This window comes from Hypanus sabinus, chromosome 22, assembly GCF_030144855.1.
Source record: "Hypanus sabinus isolate sHypSab1 chromosome 22, sHypSab1.hap1, whole genome shotgun sequence".
In the NCBI taxonomy this organism is placed as follows: domain Eukaryota; kingdom Metazoa; phylum Chordata; class Chondrichthyes; order Myliobatiformes; family Dasyatidae; genus Hypanus; species Hypanus sabinus.
Window position 1 is genome coordinate 17418052 of NC_082727.1, and position 18091 is coordinate 17436142.

General features: G+C 46.0%; 1 protein-coding gene across 1 annotated transcript in view; it reads right to left on the minus strand.

Moving 5' to 3' along the window:
• Positions 1 to 18091, minus strand: part of crtac1b (cartilage acidic protein 1b) — a 325818-nt gene that overhangs the window by 23203 nt on the left and 284524 nt on the right. The gene's annotated exons all lie outside the window — the stretch shown is intronic.

Consider the following 18091-nt stretch of genomic DNA (forward strand, 5'->3'; position numbering starts at 1 on the left):
CCTTCCCCTTTCCAAAATCCCAATCCCTCTGAACCTCTCTCAATACCGTCATCCCTGTAATGCCCATGCTCTTCTGAAATCTCCCTCCCTAAACACCCACCCGAACCCCTCCTTTTGTCTAAATACTCTTCCATTCATAAAATTCCCACTCTTCCCAAACGTACACCCTACATCCACACTTCCTAACCACCCCCTTCCCTCTCACTCCTTAGCCCAGCTCAGTTATTCCCCCCCCCCCAGTGTCTTTCACACCCAACTGGGGTCTGCCCTCCTGCTGAGATACGAGGTGTGGGTCAGTCACATCCGTCGTGTTCTGACAAGTGGCTCTACCCAGTGTGTTAGCAGGGAGAAGGAACTTGATTCCACGAAAGCTGTCGAGAATTCCTGCCTTTAGGGATTCAATTCCACAATCCCCTCTCTTATTTCCATGAGTACTTAAGGCAAGTCATCCTGACCTACAGTGTACTGGAATACATACCCTAAATTGTCACCCCTCAGGAGGTGAGTACACACCAAATCTGTGCAAGACTTTCATAGATCTTCTCATTTTTAATATACCCTCATGCTGTTTGTTGTTTGACAAGTGGTTCTGTCCAGCGTGGTGGAGACTATCTCTGTGCAGGTGAGGGAAAAGGACCCAGATTCCATGAAGATTGTCAGGAATTCCCAGTTGTATCTTGTCTTTAGAAATTATATGCCTTGACACTTTGGGTTGAAATACATTGTTGTGAAATCCATTTCTAATCTCTTACTTAGTTCCCTTGTATGAGAAGCATTTGGCTCTGGGGTTTAGAAGAATGAGGGGTTATCTCCTTGAAACCTATGGAATATTGAAAGGCCTAGATGATGTGGACGTTTAAAGGATGTTTCCTATAGTGGGGGAGTCTAGGAACGGAGGGAATAGACTCATATGGAACAGAAATTGGGGTAATTTCTTTAACCAGTGAATCTATTCTATGGGATTCATTGTTCGAAACGGCTGTGGAGAATAAGTCACTAGGTATATTTCAAGTGGACATTGATAGGTTTTTGATTGGTAAGAATTTCAGTCATGGGAAGAAGGCAGGAGAATAGGGTTGAGAGGGATTATAGATCACCCACAATTGCATGGCAGAGCAGATATGATAGACCGAATGGCCTGATTTTTTTTCCTATGTCTTACGGTCTCAACTGTACTTGGATGCTTGCTGAAGCCAGATTCAACCTTCCCCTGGCCCAACCCCATGGTCGAATAGAGATGCAAGATTCTGGAACAACACCATCTGCTGGAGGAACTCAGTGGGTCAGGCAGCATCTGTGTTGGTCAACGTTTGACAATCGCGGTGCAGGGTCTTGGCTAGAGATGTCTGACCACCCTGTCTACCTCCACAGATGCTGCCTGACCCATTGAGTTCCTCCAGCAGTCTGGGCAACTTGCTGTGTTTGAATGGCGTCTCTTCAGTGAAGTGCCCATGTCTGAATCTGAACAGCTTAGCTTTACCTTGACCGATGCTGGGCAAGCCTGTGTGCCTGTCACGCTGGCCGTCTCCCTTTCATCACCCACAAAGAGGTCTGAGGATGCTGCAGAGTTCTGGGAATTTGGGAACACACTTGTTGGTATGATTTCTGTACCTTGGAGCCTCTTGTGATGCAGTAGCACCCATTCAAACGTAAGGAACTATAGTGTAATGGCCAGTATACTAACTGGCTGTTTTCTTGTGTCCATTGTGGCATCTGCCTGTGCTGTACAAACACAATAAGCCACGCAGAATGGCAGCACTGTTGGGTAACTCGGGCACGTCACTGGGCCTGCCCTTTCCGAGCAGTGTGTCTTACCCAGGTGTTTTATACGTCCGGGTCAAATAGAGATACAAGTTGGAATCTAGTGCACAAATGGAGTTTTATTCGCTCGTGTGTTTGCACATGCATGCACGCGCGCACACACACTTAATGGTGAGGTACGTAGAACATAAAGCAGTACAGGCACTTAGGCCTACGATCTTTTGCCCTACTCTAAATTTAACCATTCTCCCCTAGCATTCATTCATTATGGGCTGTGTTGTATGACATGGGTGAGCACGGTCTTTTCCATGACCATGATTATTCTTGGCTAATTTTTCTACAGAAGTGGTTTGCCGTTGATGACTTCTGGGCAGTGTCTTTACGAGATGGGTGACCCCAGTCATTGTCAAAACTCTTCAAAGATTGTCTGCTTGGCATCTGTGGTCACATGACCAGGACTTGTGATATGCACCGACTGCTCATACAGACAACCACCACCTTGTTCACGTCACCCTGATCGTGGGGGGTGGGGGGAGAGGTTAAGCAGATACTGTACCTTGCCCAAGGGTGACCTGCAGGCTAGTGGAGGGAAGGAGCACCTTACATATCCTTTGGAGGAGACCTATCAAATTAAGTTTAATTGTCATTCTGGAACAGTGGTGCTCTGGGGCCAAGGTGCAAAGCATACACAGCACATTCAAAATAGTGATTTTAAAGAAAACATAGTCACTTGAAAAAAAAGCACGTATATAGTCCAAGACCTTGAGAGAAATGTCCTGAAAATTGTTGGTACAGTTTCCAGCAATCCAGCCTACCATTCCACCAATCAAACATTGGAGGGCAGCACTGATGGGAGAGACCAGTCACCAACCGAGCGCCTCTGGGGTGTCCTTACCTGGACTGCAGCAGCAGGCAAGACTGATGCTTGAGGCCTAGTCCTTGCTACAACCAAGGCCAGGCAGCTCCCGCACCATCTGTCATGTCACCAAATGATGGAAACAGGCCTGTGGTATCTTACATTTTCAATATCCAGCAGGATCTTGCGATTGTAAGTAAAATGTCCCAAGACAATCTCCCGCGGTTACACTGCACACTGCCTTCGCACACCAACTCTGATGCCTTCGAGTAATCAGGCTTCCCTTTCTCCAACCCACTGGCCGGCTCCCCCTTCTGACACCACTGCTGGCTACTCTGATCAACAAGCAGCTCACTGATGGGGTAGACCATCTGTACCTAAAGTTCTTGGAGTATAGTATTGTGATCGCAAAAAACACATTTAACAGAAGACAAAAATCACCTTTGGGTGCCCCTGAGACGCTGCTGTGTCCAAACCTGCTGTCATCTCTACCCTGCTACCCATCTTTCCCATATAGCTCTCTACCTTCATCCATGTGCCTATCTAACTCAAATGCCCTTAATGTATCTGCCTCTACTACTACCCCAATTGGCACATCCCATGTACCCACCACTGTGGGGGGGGGGAAAACAAATTACTTCTGGCATAACCCCTACATTTTACTCCAAGCAGCTTAAAATTATACACTCCGATATTAGCCATTAATGCCTCAGGGAAAATATCTCTGGCTGTCCACTTTATCTATACCTCTTGTAATCTTCTACACCTCTATCAAGACACATCTTATCCTCCTTCGCTCCAACAAGGAAAGCCATGGATCACTCAACTTATCCTTATGTCATCCTCTCTAACCCGACAGCATCCCAGTAAATCAATACATCCTCTCTGAAGTTTCCAGGAATCTCCTATATTGAGGTAACCAGAACTGAGCACAATTCTCCAAGTGTGGTATATTCAAGAGTTTTATAGAGCTGCAACATGACCTCATGGTTCCTGAACTCAGTCCCACGATTACTGAAGCTCAGCACATCAGGCACTTTCTTCACAATTCTATCAAATTGCACAGCAACTTAGAGAGATTTACAGAAATGGATCCCAGGACCGCTGTTCCTCCACCCTGTAAATAATCCAGAAATTAACCCTACGTTCCGCCTTCAAGTCCAATCTTCCAACCCTTCCAGATTGAACTTCATCTGCCGCGTCTCAGCCCAGCTCTTCATCCCGTCAATGTCCCATTGTAACCGATGACAACCTTCTACACTATCCACAACACCGCCGACCTTCATGTTATCCGCAAAATTATTAACCCACTCTCGCACTTCCTCATCCAAGCCTTTTTATAAAAATCTTTAAGTCAGAAATGAACGACCGCAGTGCGTGGGAGAGAGTTAGGGGAACAGTAGTGATGGGAGCATGAGGGGTTGAGGGAAGAGTGAGTGTCAGCTGCCCTCATTTCAAGAGCGAGCAAGTGAGTTTGCTGGGTGTTCCTGGCCCTGCTTGACTCCGCTCAATCTCTGACTGTTGGGCTTGGGGAGAGAAGACACATGGAAATTCCCCATTCCCACCTGGTAGAAGATGTGTGTGTGTTTATGGCTGGTACACATATTGATTGTTTATTTAAGTGAGGATAAAGTTTGTGTGTCTATACCTCTGCTTACCCGTGTGTGATGGTGAGGGTTTCTGCAGATAATGGCCAATGATGGGTATATTTAAGGAAATAAGACGTTAAGATATTAAAAGCGGATGTAGATGGGATGCAGCTGATATAGTCAGGGTAACGATGCTTACAGGGAGAAGGCAGGGGAATGGATTTGAAAGGGAAAATAAATTAGCTGAGATTGAATGGCAGGGCCGAATGGCCTAATTCTGTCCCAATGTCTTAAGAACAATACCTGGGCCCATGGTGACCCTCTGTGACCCCTTTAACCATCCAGTAGGATCATAGCTATGATCACTTTGCAAATTTGGAGACAGAAAAGGAGCAGAGCTCAGACCTCTAGTGCCTGAAACAGAGAGACCTGGCACAGTGCCACCAGGACCATTATGTCTGCAGGCAGAGCTGCCTGCCAGCTTTGTTTATGGAGCCCTCAAGAACATAATTCGCATATTAAATGAGTAAATTACATCAGACGTGGCATCAAAGAAAGCAGTACTCTTGACTTCCTGGATTAATAATCATTTCATTCTCCCATATTGGGACAGGGAGACAGTGTTTAGCAAAGCCAAACATTTAAAACTGCCTTGACAGCTGGTGGAGAGGACAAACCCACAGTCATTGGATAGAATTAGCTTTATTTGCCACATGTACATCAAAACAACCTGTGAAATGTGCCGTTTGCGTCAATGACCAACACAGTACGAGGATGTGGTGGAATCAGCTTGTGATTATGGCCGTGCAATTCTTGCACCAATGTAATCTCAGTGGCCACTTTATTTGGTATCTCCTGGACCTATCCCATAAACATACTGAGTGATGTTCGTGGTCTTCTGCTGTAGCCCATCCACTTTAAGGTTCAATGTGTGGTGTGTTCAGAAATGCTCTTCTGCACATCACCGCTGTAATGTGTCATTATTCAGTTAGACCATTCTCCTCTGAACTCTCTCATTAACAAGGCTTTTTTGCACCATTTTCTGTAAACTCTAGAGGCTGTTCTGCCTGAGAATCCCAGGAGATCAGCAGTGTCTGAGAAACACATATCCATCATCAAAGACCCCCCCACCATCCGGGCCATTCTCTCTTCCGACTGCTGCTATTGGGCAGTAAGTGCAGGAGTCTTCTGTCCCATACCACTAAGTTCAGGAACAATTAGTATGCACCATTAGGCTCCTGAACTGACATGGATTACTTCATCCACCTCAACTATGATCTGATTCCACAATCTACAAATTTGTTTTGGAGGACTCTACAACTCGTGTTCTCAATATTATTTTCATTTACGTAGTCTGTCTTCTTTTGCACATTAGTTATTTGTTTCTTTTTTATGTATTGTTTTATGTAAATTCAATTGCCTTCCATTATTTTCCCTGTGGATACCTATTTATCTGATCCTTTGGAAGTGTGAAGTGCATTAGAAGTAACCTCTTACAGACACTCAGTTCTCCATAGAGACCTGCAAATCTTCTTGGAATATTAGAACCATAGAACATTACAGCACAGTACAGGCCCTTCAGCCCTTCATGTTGTGCCGACCCATATAATCCTTTAAAAAAGTACTAAACCCACACTACCCCATAACCCTCCATTTTTCTTTCATACATGTGCCTGTCCAAGAGGCTCTTAAATACCCCTAATGTTTTAGCCTCCACCACCATCCCTGGCAAGTCATTCCAGGCACTCACAACCCTCTGTGTAAAAAACGTACCCCTGATGTCTCCCCTAAACTTCCCTCTCTTAACTTTGTACATATACCCTCTGGTGTTTGCTATTGGTGCCCTGGGAAACAGGTACTGACTATCCACCCTATCTATGCCTCTCATAATCTTGTAGACCTCTATCAAGTCCCCTCTCATTCTTCTACGATCCAAAGAGAAAAGTCCCAGCTCAGCTAACCTTGCTTCATATGACTTGTTCTCCAAACCAGGCAACATCCTAGTAAATCTCCTCTGCACCCCCTCCATAGCTTCCTATAATGAGGTGACCAGAATTGAACACAATGCTCTAAGTGTGGTCTCACCAGAGATTTGTAGAGTTGCAACATGACCTCTCTACTCTTGAACTCAATCCCCCTGTTAATGAAGCCTAGCATCCCATAGGCCTTCTTAACTACCCTATCAACCTGTGTAGCGACCTTGAGGGATGTATGGATTTGAACCCCAAGGTCCCTTTGTTCATCCACACTCTTAAGTAACTGACCATTAACCCTGTACTCAGACTTCCGGTTTGTCCTTCCAAAATGCATCACCTCACACTTGTCCGGATTGAACTCCATCTGCCATTTTTCTGCCCAACTCTGCAGCCAGTCTATATCCTCTTGTAACCTTCGACAACCTACAGCTCCATCCACAGCTCCTCCAATCTTCGTGTCATCCGCGACCTTACCCATCCTTCAGCCTCTACATCCAGGTAATTTATAAAAATCACAAATAGCAGGGGTCCCAGGATAGATCCCTGCGGCACTCCGGTAGTCACTGACCTCCAGGCAGAATACTTTCCTTCCACAACTACCCTCTACTTTCTTCCTTTAAGCCAATTTTTTATCCGAATAGCCAAGGTTCCACTTATTCCATGCCTCATGACTTTCTAGATGAGTCTCTCATGAGGGACCTTGTCAAATGTTTTGCTAAAGTCCATGTGGACCACATCCACTGCCCTACCCTCATCAATTTGTTACCTCTTCAAAAAAACCCAATCAGGCTCGTGAGGCACGATCTTCCCTTCACAAATCCATGTTGACTATATTACCTACATTTGAATGAATCAGCCTCTCACTTCTTCTCCCACCTCTCCCCGCCAGCACGAAATCGACCACTCGAGTCTCACCCACTCCTGTGTGCCATGATCCCAGGGAGAGACGCACCGTTGGCGGGGCTGTCCTTCTGTTGCGATTATTCCCAAGGCCTTGGCTCACATGTCAAAGACTCTCACAGCATCATCTGTACTGGAGTGGGGAAGTTCTCCCAGGAGCAGTTACTATCAACACAGTGTGACCTGGAGATTAACAATGTTCGGGACACAAGAGGCTCCCTGTGACTACATGCGTTTCCTCTGGTTGCTCCATTTTCCTCCAATGTTCCAAAGACAGGCTGGTTAGAAGGTTACTTGGTCACATGGGTATAATTGGGAGGCCATTGCCTCTAAATAAACAGGTCTCTCAATAAAATGTACTGGAGGTCAAGCAGCATGCGTGGAGGGAAATGGACAGCTGCGGCTTTGGATTGAGACCCTTCATCCAGACTAAAAGAGTAGGTGGGAGATGGTCGGTGTAAAGGGTTGGAAGGAAAGGGATATAGCAAGATCTAGTAGGTGGTGGGTGGATCCTAGTGAGGAAGAGTGATAGGCAGATGGAGGAGTGAGAATAAGAAGAGTGGCTCCAAGGTGATAGGTGGAGATGACAAAGGACTGCAGAGGGTGGGGTCTGATAGGAGAAAGTTGAGCATGGAGAGAGGGGTGGGGAGGGTATCCGGTGGGAGGAGTGTGTGGGTGATGGGCAAATAAGGTGGAGAAGGGAGAAGAAAGAGGGTGATGGTGGCTGGGGAGGGTATTGGAAGAACTAGATAGATCAGGAGAAATGAGAAACATTCTCAAAATGCTGGAGGAACTTAGCAGGTCAGGCAGTATCTGTGGGGGTGGTGGAAATAAGATAGGAGGTGGGTTACAGCTGTTGGAAAATTAAATGTTCATGCTATTGAGTTGTACACTACTCAGGTACAATAGGAGGTGCTGATCCTCGGCAGTTGTGGGATCTTGCTGCATGCAGTTTAACATCTTAACTCCTACAATACAGTAGAATCTGCTCCTGAAAATGTCCATTGTTGCTTTCAAAATGTACAACAGATACATTAAGTTTGTAAAATTTAAGTTAGAATTAAAAGATGTCTGAAAACACCTCATATTCAGACACAAACATGAGAAAATCTTCAGATGCTGGAAATCCAACCAACACAAACAAAATGCTGGAGGAACTCAGCAGGGCAGGCAGCATCTATGGAAAAGAGTAGTGCTGATGTTTTGGGCCAAAACCCTTTGGCAGGACTTAGTCAGTTTCCAGTAGCTTCTGGCTGAAAGGGTTGTTAACATAGATCTAGCAGCTTGAAATGACACCTCCCTCAACACCACACCACTCCCCCCCCCCCACCACCACCAACCTTTGATCATTTCACAGATAATTCAACTACACTTTGCACATCTTGCACTAAATGGACAATGAAATCTTTTCCCTGGAGCTCTGACAGAAAAGAAAGAATTTAGTTCTGTTCCCCAGACTAATCTGTTTAGCAGATGTTTGGGATGAGCATTTTAATCTCAGTTATTTTAATTAAACTGTGAAGACTTTACATGTTGCAATTTATACAGAGATTCATTTGTAAAAAAAAACTTTGTTGTGCTCAATTAGAAGCATGAGGAACTTCACCCTTCCCTCTGGTTTGTCCCTCTCTGCTGCTGGTTACTGCTACCTTGTCTCTGGAACTCTTTGGTCAAAGACCAAAATTGGTGAGCCCAGAGTTCAAGGCCCAGTGGTCGAAGCCCTGGGTCAGCATGCCCAGAAGTCAGCGGCCCAATGGGCCAACAACTCCAGAGGCAGCCTGTCAGTGAGTATGAGCAGATGGGTGAAGGGTGGAAAGGGACTTGATTTGCTGTTTGTCTTGTTTTGCTGAACATTGTGTGCATGCTGTATTGATGTTGGAATATGTGGCGACACTTGTGGACTGCCCTCAGCGCATCTCTAGGTTGTGTTGTCTATGCAAATGATTCATTTCACTGTACGTTTCGATGTGCATGTGATAAAAAACTGAAGCTGAATCTGAAACTGGCCAAGGATGGAATAGAGAATGCTGGAATTATTCAACAGGTCAGGCAGCAGCTGTGAGGAGAGATGAAGTGAACATTTCAGATGCAAGCCCCTTCATCAGATCGAGGAAGGAGTCAAAAGAAGATTATTAAGGTGCAGGGTGGGGGGGGGGGTGGATAGTAGGTTAGGGATATCCTCCCAGTCTCTATTTTACAGCCCCCATTTCTCTCTGGTCTCAGTCTGTAGCTGTCCCCATTCAATCACTGACCAGATCATCTTGGAGACAGATGCTCGAATCTGGTGCAATAAACCAAATGGTGGAAGAATTTGGCAGGTCAGGCAGCATCTGTGGAGGAAAGTGGGCAGTCCAGATCTTCTTCAGCCCTCTGTCACCTCCACCTATCACCTCCCAACTTCCTACATCATTCCCACTCTCCCAGACCTGCCTATCACCATACCCCCTCCTGGATCCATCCTATTGCCATCCCTTCATTTCCCCCCCCCCCCACCTCTTTATACTGGCTTTCTCCATTCTTTATTTCTAGTCCAGATGAAGAAACTTGACCTAAAACATCAACTGTCCATCTCCCTCCACAGATGCTGCCTGATTTGCTGAGTCCCTCCAGCATCTTGCTCCAGACTCCAGCATCGACAGTACCTTGTGTTTCCCTCCACAGCTGCTGCCTGATTTGCTGAGTCCCTCCAGCATCTTGCTCCAGACTCCAGCATCGACAGTACCTTGTGTTTCCCTCCACAGCTGCTGCCTGACCGGACCTACAGAGTTCCTTGGTGGGCCAACCTGGCCAAATTTATTGGCTTTCAACTGTACACATGTATACAGCTGGGACCAGGGTGCCAAACACAGTATGTGTATCATGTACAGCACATAAAATGTTAACAAAATAAAAACAATATGTGGATGTGCAAATAAAGTGCATATGCAACATTTGGTTAAATATACAGTATAACTAACTAGTATATTGCTACTGGCACTGTAATAGATAATGCATAGCAAGGTTCAGAAATCTCACAGCCTTGGGGAAGAAGTTGTAATTTAGCCCTTGTTATTATACTGCAGTGCCTTCTGCATAATAGTAGGAGGTCAAAGTGATTGTGTTCACTGGATGAAATAAATAGCTGTTTATACCTGGCCTCCATTATCACCCCAGTTTTAACCCATCAGAGACAGCCCACTTCCTCAACCCTCTCTGCAACTTAATGAACTTCTCTTGTCCCCTTTTCAGTTCTGACAAAAAGTCCAGAGTTGTCTGAAAGTGGTGACACAGGTAGTCAGGGTGGGGAGAAAGGTATTGGCACACATGCCTTCAATATGCCACATCTTTAGGATGGAGAGTTGGGATATGGCATGTCGTTGTCAACCCTCACCAATTTTTAGTGATGCAACATCGAGAGCGTTCTGTCTGCATGCATCAAGGCTTGGTACGCCAACTGCTCTGCACGTGACTGCAGGAAACTGCAAATGATTGTGGACACAGGTCAGCACATCATAGGAACCAGCCTCCCCTCCGTGGACAAACACGAGGGAATCTGCAGATGCTGGAAATTGAAGCAACCCGCACAAAATGCTGGTAGAACGCAGCAGGCCAGGCAGCATCTATAGGAAGAAGCGCTGTCGACGTTTCGGGCCTAGACCCTTCGTCAAGACTAACTGAAAGGAAAGATAGTAAGAGATTTGGAAGTAGGAGGGGGAGGGGAAATGCGAAATGATAGGAGAAGACCGGAAGGGGTGGGGTGAAGCTGAGAGCTGGAAAGGTGATTGTCAAAAGGGATACAGAGCTAGAGTAGGGAAAGGATCATGGGATGGGAGGCCTCGGGAGAAAGAAAGGGGGGGGGAGCACCAGAGGGAGATGGAGAACAGGCAGAGTGATGGGCAGAGAGAGAAAGAGAAAAAAGGGAGGGGGGAAAAACAAAAAAAACTAAATATATCAGGGATGGGGTAAGAAGGGGAGGAGGGGCACTAGCAGAAGTTAGAGAAGTAAATGTTCATGCCATCAGGTTGGAGGCAACCCAACTGGTATATAAGGTGTTGTTCCTCCAACCTGAGTGTGGCTTCATGGACTCTGTCAATACCTGTCGCTGCCTCAGTCAGCACAATCGAAGTACACACTCTTCCTGGGCGTTCTCTCTTCTCCCCTCTCCCAGTGGGCAGGAGATACGAAAGCACGTACCACCAGGCTCAAGGGCAGCTTCTGCCCCTGCTGATAACAGATCTCATGTATGATAAGATGAGCTCTTGACCTCATAATCTACCTCATTATGAGTTTGCACTTTATTCTGTATTGTTATTGTTCTTCCTTAGTGCCCTGTCCAATGGTCTGATCAGTGTGAACAGTGTGCAAGAGAAGCTTTTCACTGTATCTTGGTACACGTGACAGTAATAAACCAAAGCTCATAACAACTGTTGGAGCATGGACTAGTGGATAAGGCATTGGTCTAGTGATCTGAAGGTCACTGGTTCGAGCCTCAACTGTGTTGTGTCCCTGAGCAAGGCACTTAACACCACATTGCTCTGTGATGACACCGGTGTTGATCTGCTTGGGTCCTAGTGCCCTTTCCTTGGACAACATCGGTGGTGTGGAGAGGGGAAGGCTTGCAGCTTGGGCAACTACCGGTCTCCCATACAACCCTGCCCAGGCCTGCGCCCTGGAAACCTTCCAAGGCGCAAATCCATGGTCTCACGAGACTAACGGATGCCTATTATTATTAAACATAACAATAATAGCAATACCTGGGTAGGGCCTGTATACAAGATACAGGTACAGCAAATGATTAAAAAGACGGGTAGGATATTAGCCTTTATTGAGAGAAGATTTGAGTACAAGGTGCCAAGACGACCTACTACAATTACACTGAGACTTCCATGAAACTGCACCTGGAGGTTTGCAGACGCTTTTTCACTTTCTTTAAAAGATGACCTACCATAAAGTGAGTTAAGATTCACCAGGCTTTTTCCAGGAATGATGGGATTTCTGTATGAGACAGAGTAGATTGGGTCTTAGAGGAAATCTCATTGAGACTAACAAAATTATTGCAGGGATTAACAGGGAGGCTGCAAGGAGACGGTTCACACCGGGCACAGAGCTTCCTTCACTCAGAGAATGGTGACAATAAGGTGTAGGAGCGGAATAAGGCCATTGAGACTGCGCCATCATTCAAATATGGCTGCTTTTTTCAACCTCATTCTCCTGCCTTCTTGGAACCCTTTAACCCCTTCACTAATCAAAAAACTATCAATACCTTCTTTAAATATGCCCAAAGGCCTGGGCTCCACGACCCTCTGTGGTAATGATTCCACAGATTTACCACCCTCTGGCTGAAGAAATTCATCCTCTGCTCTGTTCTAAACGAGCATCCTTGCAATCTAAGGCTGTGCCCTCTAGTCCTAGACTCTCCCGCTATTGGAAAAAAATCCTCTCCATATCCACTCTATCTAGGCCTTTCAATACTTGAGAAGTTTCAATGAGATACCCCTTTGTTCTTCAGAACTCCAGCGAGTACAGGTCCGGGGTCATCAAATGCTTCTCGTTTGTTAACCCTTTCATTCCTGGGATCAAAGTTCAAAGTACATTTATTATCAAAGTATGTATTCTATGTGCAACTTTGAATTCGTCTCATTACAGGCAGCCACGAAACAGAGAAGCCTAATAGAATCCATTAAAAAAAATGGCAAACAGCCTATGTGCAGGAAAATAACAAATCATGCAAACAATAAAAGTAAGCAAGTAACTTTCAGAACTGAAGTCATGGGAGTGAGCCCACCGCCATGAAGCTGGTCATCGTTCCACCAACTCAGGAGCTCAGTAGTTGCCGGCCGCAGACTTAGGTTCACCGAACACTGACCCCTGACCTTTTCAATCTGGCCCGGTGCTTAAAGCGGGCAACCCTCAGGTTGCACCTTGCTCTCCGACCTGGGTCGTGCTGCTTTGAAACACTCTCGGGTCTGCACCCTCTGCCTCATAACCGACCTCTACAATTCAGCTCTGCGGTTAAATCTATCAAACCTTGCTCCTTTCAGCTGGGTCCTGCCATTTCAATACGTACTCAGTCCCGTTTGTCATTCTTGAAACCCTCCTCTGGGTTCTTTCCAGGGCCAATACATCCTTCCTTAGAAAGGGGGGTTAAAATTGCTGACAATTTGTGACTGTGTCTTCTGAAGGAATGTGGAGGCTCAATCATTGAATTCAATTAAAATAGAAAGGGGAAATACGGAGAGTGCAGGAATATAACACAAACGATAAAGGGGGAGCAGTTTTGGAAAGCGGCACAGTAGCATATTTAACCGGCTGGTGGCGTAATGGAATCAGCGCTGGAGGGCGAGAGGTCACGAGTTCGAATCCGCCCGACTCCCTTGCATGCTCTCCATCCGTGCCTGGGTTGCCTGAGGGTCACACGCCGTACGATGGGCAATCTCCGAAAAGATCAGTGCCAAAAGCTTGAGGCCGCCCCGTGCGCACACACACAGTAGCATGAAGTGGTTAGCACAATCGCTTTACAGCGGCAGCGATAACTGATCGGGGTTCGATTGATAAGGGGTTTCCCCCAAGCGGTCTGGTTTTCTCCCCCATCCTAAAGGGTTTGTACGGGTTAGCAAGCTGTGGGCCGAAAGCATCTGGATACTTGGAGGTCACCCAGCATGGTCCTCATTGAAACAACACACACAAAATGCTGGTGGAACACAGCAGGCCAGGCAGCATCTATAGGGAGATGCGCCGTTGACGAAGGGCCGAGACCCTTCGTCAGGACTAACCGCGATTAAAAGATAGTAAGAGATTTGAAAGTAGTGGGGGGAGGGGGAGATCCGAAATGATAGGAGAAGACAGGAGGGGGAGGGATGAAGCTAAGAGCTGGAAAAGTGATTGGAAAAAGGGATACTGAGCTGGAGAAGGGAAAGGATCATGGGACGGGAGACCTAGGGAGAAAGGAAGGGGGAGGAGAGCACCAGAGGGAGATGGAGAACAGGCAAGGAGAGAAAAGGTGGGGGGGAGGAGGAGGATAATAAATAAATATGTCAGGGATGGGGTCAGAAGGGGAGGAGGGGCATTAACGGAAGTTAGAGAAATCTATGTTCATGCCATCAGTTTGGAGGCTACCCAGAAGGTGTTCCTCCAACCTGAGTGTGGCTTCATCTTGACAATCGAGGAGGCCATGGATAGACATATCAGAATGGGAATGGGACATGGAATTAAAATGTGTGGCCACTGGGAGATCCTGCTTTCTCTGGCGGACCGAGCATAGGTGTTCAGCGAAACGGTCTCCCAGTCTGCATCGGGTCTCACCAATATATAAAAGGCCACACCGGGAGCACCGGACGCACACCAGCCGACTCACAGATGAAGTGTCGCCTCACCTGGAAGGACTGACTGGGGCCCTCATTGATTTGGTTGGATGTGAATGACAAGTTTCACTGTATGTTTCGATGTACTTGTGGCAAATGAAAATATCTTTATCTTTAAAAGGGCTGAACGGCCTTAGCCTGACAATGCATTGCACTGATTTGATATCCACGTGATGAACCAATCTAACCTGTTTATTAAATTGTTATGAAGACAACAGATGACCATTATGCCCCAGGTCACATCCAAAGTGACCACTCCACTGGGATCCAAAGGTACGAAGACTCACTTGCTATCACTCTGTATTTTGCAAATAAAAATTCTCAGTTTGAATTTATTTACAAATGTTGCTGGGTTTAGAGTTTCACAGTATTATACAAAGTGCCTTCTTACAACCATAGTTGTTGTTAGGTAAAGTTTACGCGATCTCTGTCGCTAATTATCGGTAGTTCTGCAATGTTCTTTTAAGTAAATGAAGTTTTGTCTTCAAAGACACTGTCTCAACATTGTCTCTTCCATCTGTTTGAATCTCGTTAGAATCAATACTCAAATTGTTCACGTACAAGGGCAGTTAAGGAATTATCCAGTCAGTCCCCTGTTTATAAAATCACAAGGGGCCTAGCTGGATGTGCACGGATATTTCCCAGGACGACTGGGGAATCGAGAACTGTAAAGATTAGCTTTATTTATTAAACGTAAGACAAAGCACTCAGTGAAATATATCTTTTGCATCAAATCAGCGAGGACTGTGATAGCTGGCAAGCGATTCCAGCGCCAGTGTGACATGCCCACAGCTCACAAGTGGTAAGCTGTCATCTTCGGAATGTGGAAGGAAACGGGAACACCCAAACAGCTGCGGAGCTGAACCCGGCTACACTGCCATGCTAGAGGATCTAGCTTCAAAATGAGAGGGGGAGAGGTTTAATAGGAACTTGAAAGGCAACTTTTTACCCACAGGGTGATCCATATCTGGAATCGGCTTCCAGAGGAAGTACATCAACAACATTTAAAAAATATACTTGGACTGGGAAATGGATAAGAACAGTTTAGGGGAATTAATGACCATGGGGTTGCAAGCAAGGAGAGCTTAGATTGGAATCAAGGCTGGCATGGACTGATCGGGCCGAAGGGCCTGTTTCTGTGCTCTATGATTCAGTGACTCCTCCAATGATCAAAATAACCATTGTACCCATGTATGACTAATCCCAATTAATCTAAATATGTTCCTTGATTAAAAATGTTTCTCCAGAATTCCTGTAGGACTTCATGCTGGCTCTGACACTGATGTCCTCTGGTAACCCGCTTTGCCACAAGCGAAAGCGTTCTCTCTGTGTCCATTCCAATAAAAACCTTTGGCAGTTTACTTAAGAACAGCATTAGACAGGCCAATCAGCTCACAGTGTTGTGCTAATTTTAATGACAATTTATGCTAAACGTCATCCTCCTCCTCATTATACCAAACTTCTCTCCATCACTTGATATTCCCGAGTCTGTCTAAAAGCCTCTCAAACTGCCTGCTTCTACTACTACCCCTGGGTAGCACTCCGTGTAAAAAAAATAACGTGCCCCTCACATTCCCTTTAACCTTAAAAGCATATTCATAAGCGTTAGACATTTATACCCTGGGGAGAAGATTCTGCCTCTCATAATTTTCAAAGCCTTTATCAGGCTTCCTCTCAGTCTCTGACACTCCAACTTTGTCCAACCTCTCCTTAAGGTTTACACCCTCTAATCCAGGCAGCATCCTGGCAAACTCTTCTGCACCCTCTTCACAGTCTCCACATCCTTCCTGTAATCAGGTGAGCAGAACTGCATGTAGTACTCCCAAGTACGGTTTCACGTCTTATAGACTTCCTTACTGGTACAGTCAAACCCCCTACCATTTTATCCACTTGCCCTGGACCTGGACACCAAGAACCCTCTGAATCTTGATGCTATTAAGGGGTCCCCCATTGACTGTATATGCTCACTCTTCATTTGGCCTCTGAAATGGGTATGGCAGAGGCAGACGCATTAGGGACATTGAGGAGACTCCTAGATAGGCAGTTAGATGAGAGAAAAATGAAGGTGTTTGTGAGAGGGAAGGGTTAAATTGATCTTAGTCTATGTTAAAATGTCAGCACATTGTCGACCAAAGGTCCTGCACTGTGCTGTACTGTTCTGTGCTCATTTTCACACTTGATCAGATTAAGTTCCATCTGCCACTTGTCTGCCCATATCTGTGATTGATCAATATCCCTCCGTGGGTCTCTTTTCAGCCTTAGGCCATAAGACATAGGAGCAGAATTAGGCCATTCAGCCCATCAAGCCTGCTCTGCCATTTCATCATGGCTGATCTCAGATCCCACTACTTTCTCAATATACATCCTTTGATGCCCTGACCCATCAGGAAATGATCAACTTCTGCCTTGTACTTGGCCTTCACCGCAGTCTGTGGCAGACCACTCCACAGAATTACAATTCTCTGGCTAAAAAAATAACTCCTCCTTACCTTTGTTCTAAAGGGTCGCCTCTCAATTTTGAGGCTGTGCCCTCTAGTTCTGGATACCCCCACCACAGGAAACAACATCCAACTTATCTAGTCCTTTAAACATTGGGTAGGTTTGGATGAGATCCCCTCACCGCCCCCCCCCCCACATTCTTCTAAATTCCAGTGAGTACAGGCCCAAAGCTTCCAAACGCTCCTCATATATAACCCCTTCGTTCCTGGAATCATCCTCACAGACATCCTCTGGACTCTCTCCAACGACAACACATCCTTTCTGAGATATGGGGCCCAAAACTGTTGACAATACTCCAAGTGCAGCCTGACTAGTGTCTTATAAAGCCTCAGCATTATCTCCTTGTTTTTATATTCCTTTATAGCCTTTTCTCCAGCAGAAAAGAGACCATGGCTGGCCGTACATCATAGCCTGATATACATATCTTTACATTTTGGTGTGCCACGATTGCGTAGCACTCAGCATGAAGCAATCAACGGTTAGGGTGTCAGGGCTTGAAGTTCAATTCCTACATTGTCCTGTAATAAGTTTATATGTTCTTTCTGTGAGTGTGTGGGCTCCCTCTGGGGGCTCTGGTTACCTCCCTCATTCGAAAGAGTTTCAGTAGGTTAATTGTTCATTGTAAATTGTCCTGTGACCAGTCTAGGGTTAAATAGCTGGGTTTCTGAGCAGTGTGACTCTTTGAGCCAGAAGAGCCTGTTCTGTCCTGTATCTCAAAATAAAGTTTAAAAATATATTTCCGACACCACTGCCACAAGCCTCTCCACACTTTGTATAATATACACATCACAGACCCAACCCCTCCCCACCACTGAGGACAGGTTGAAGAGGCAGTGCCTCAGGAAGATGGCATCCATCCAGACAGGCCCGTTTCTCATTGCTGTCGTCAGGGAGGAGGCACAGGAGCCCAAAGACACACACTGGATGTTTCAGGAGCAGCTTCTTACCTTCCACCACCAGATTTCTGAACGGACCATGAACACTGCCTCAACATTACTCGTTTGCTTTGTAAACTTACACTGCACTGCTGCCACAAAACTATAAGTTCCAGAACGTATTCTGCTCCAAGCGAGGATTCATACACATTTAGTGTAATTTCTGTCTTTTTAACGATATTTTTGCTGGCCTTTGCCCGATGTAGGCCCAGCATTGAGTGATTCGTGCTTTGAG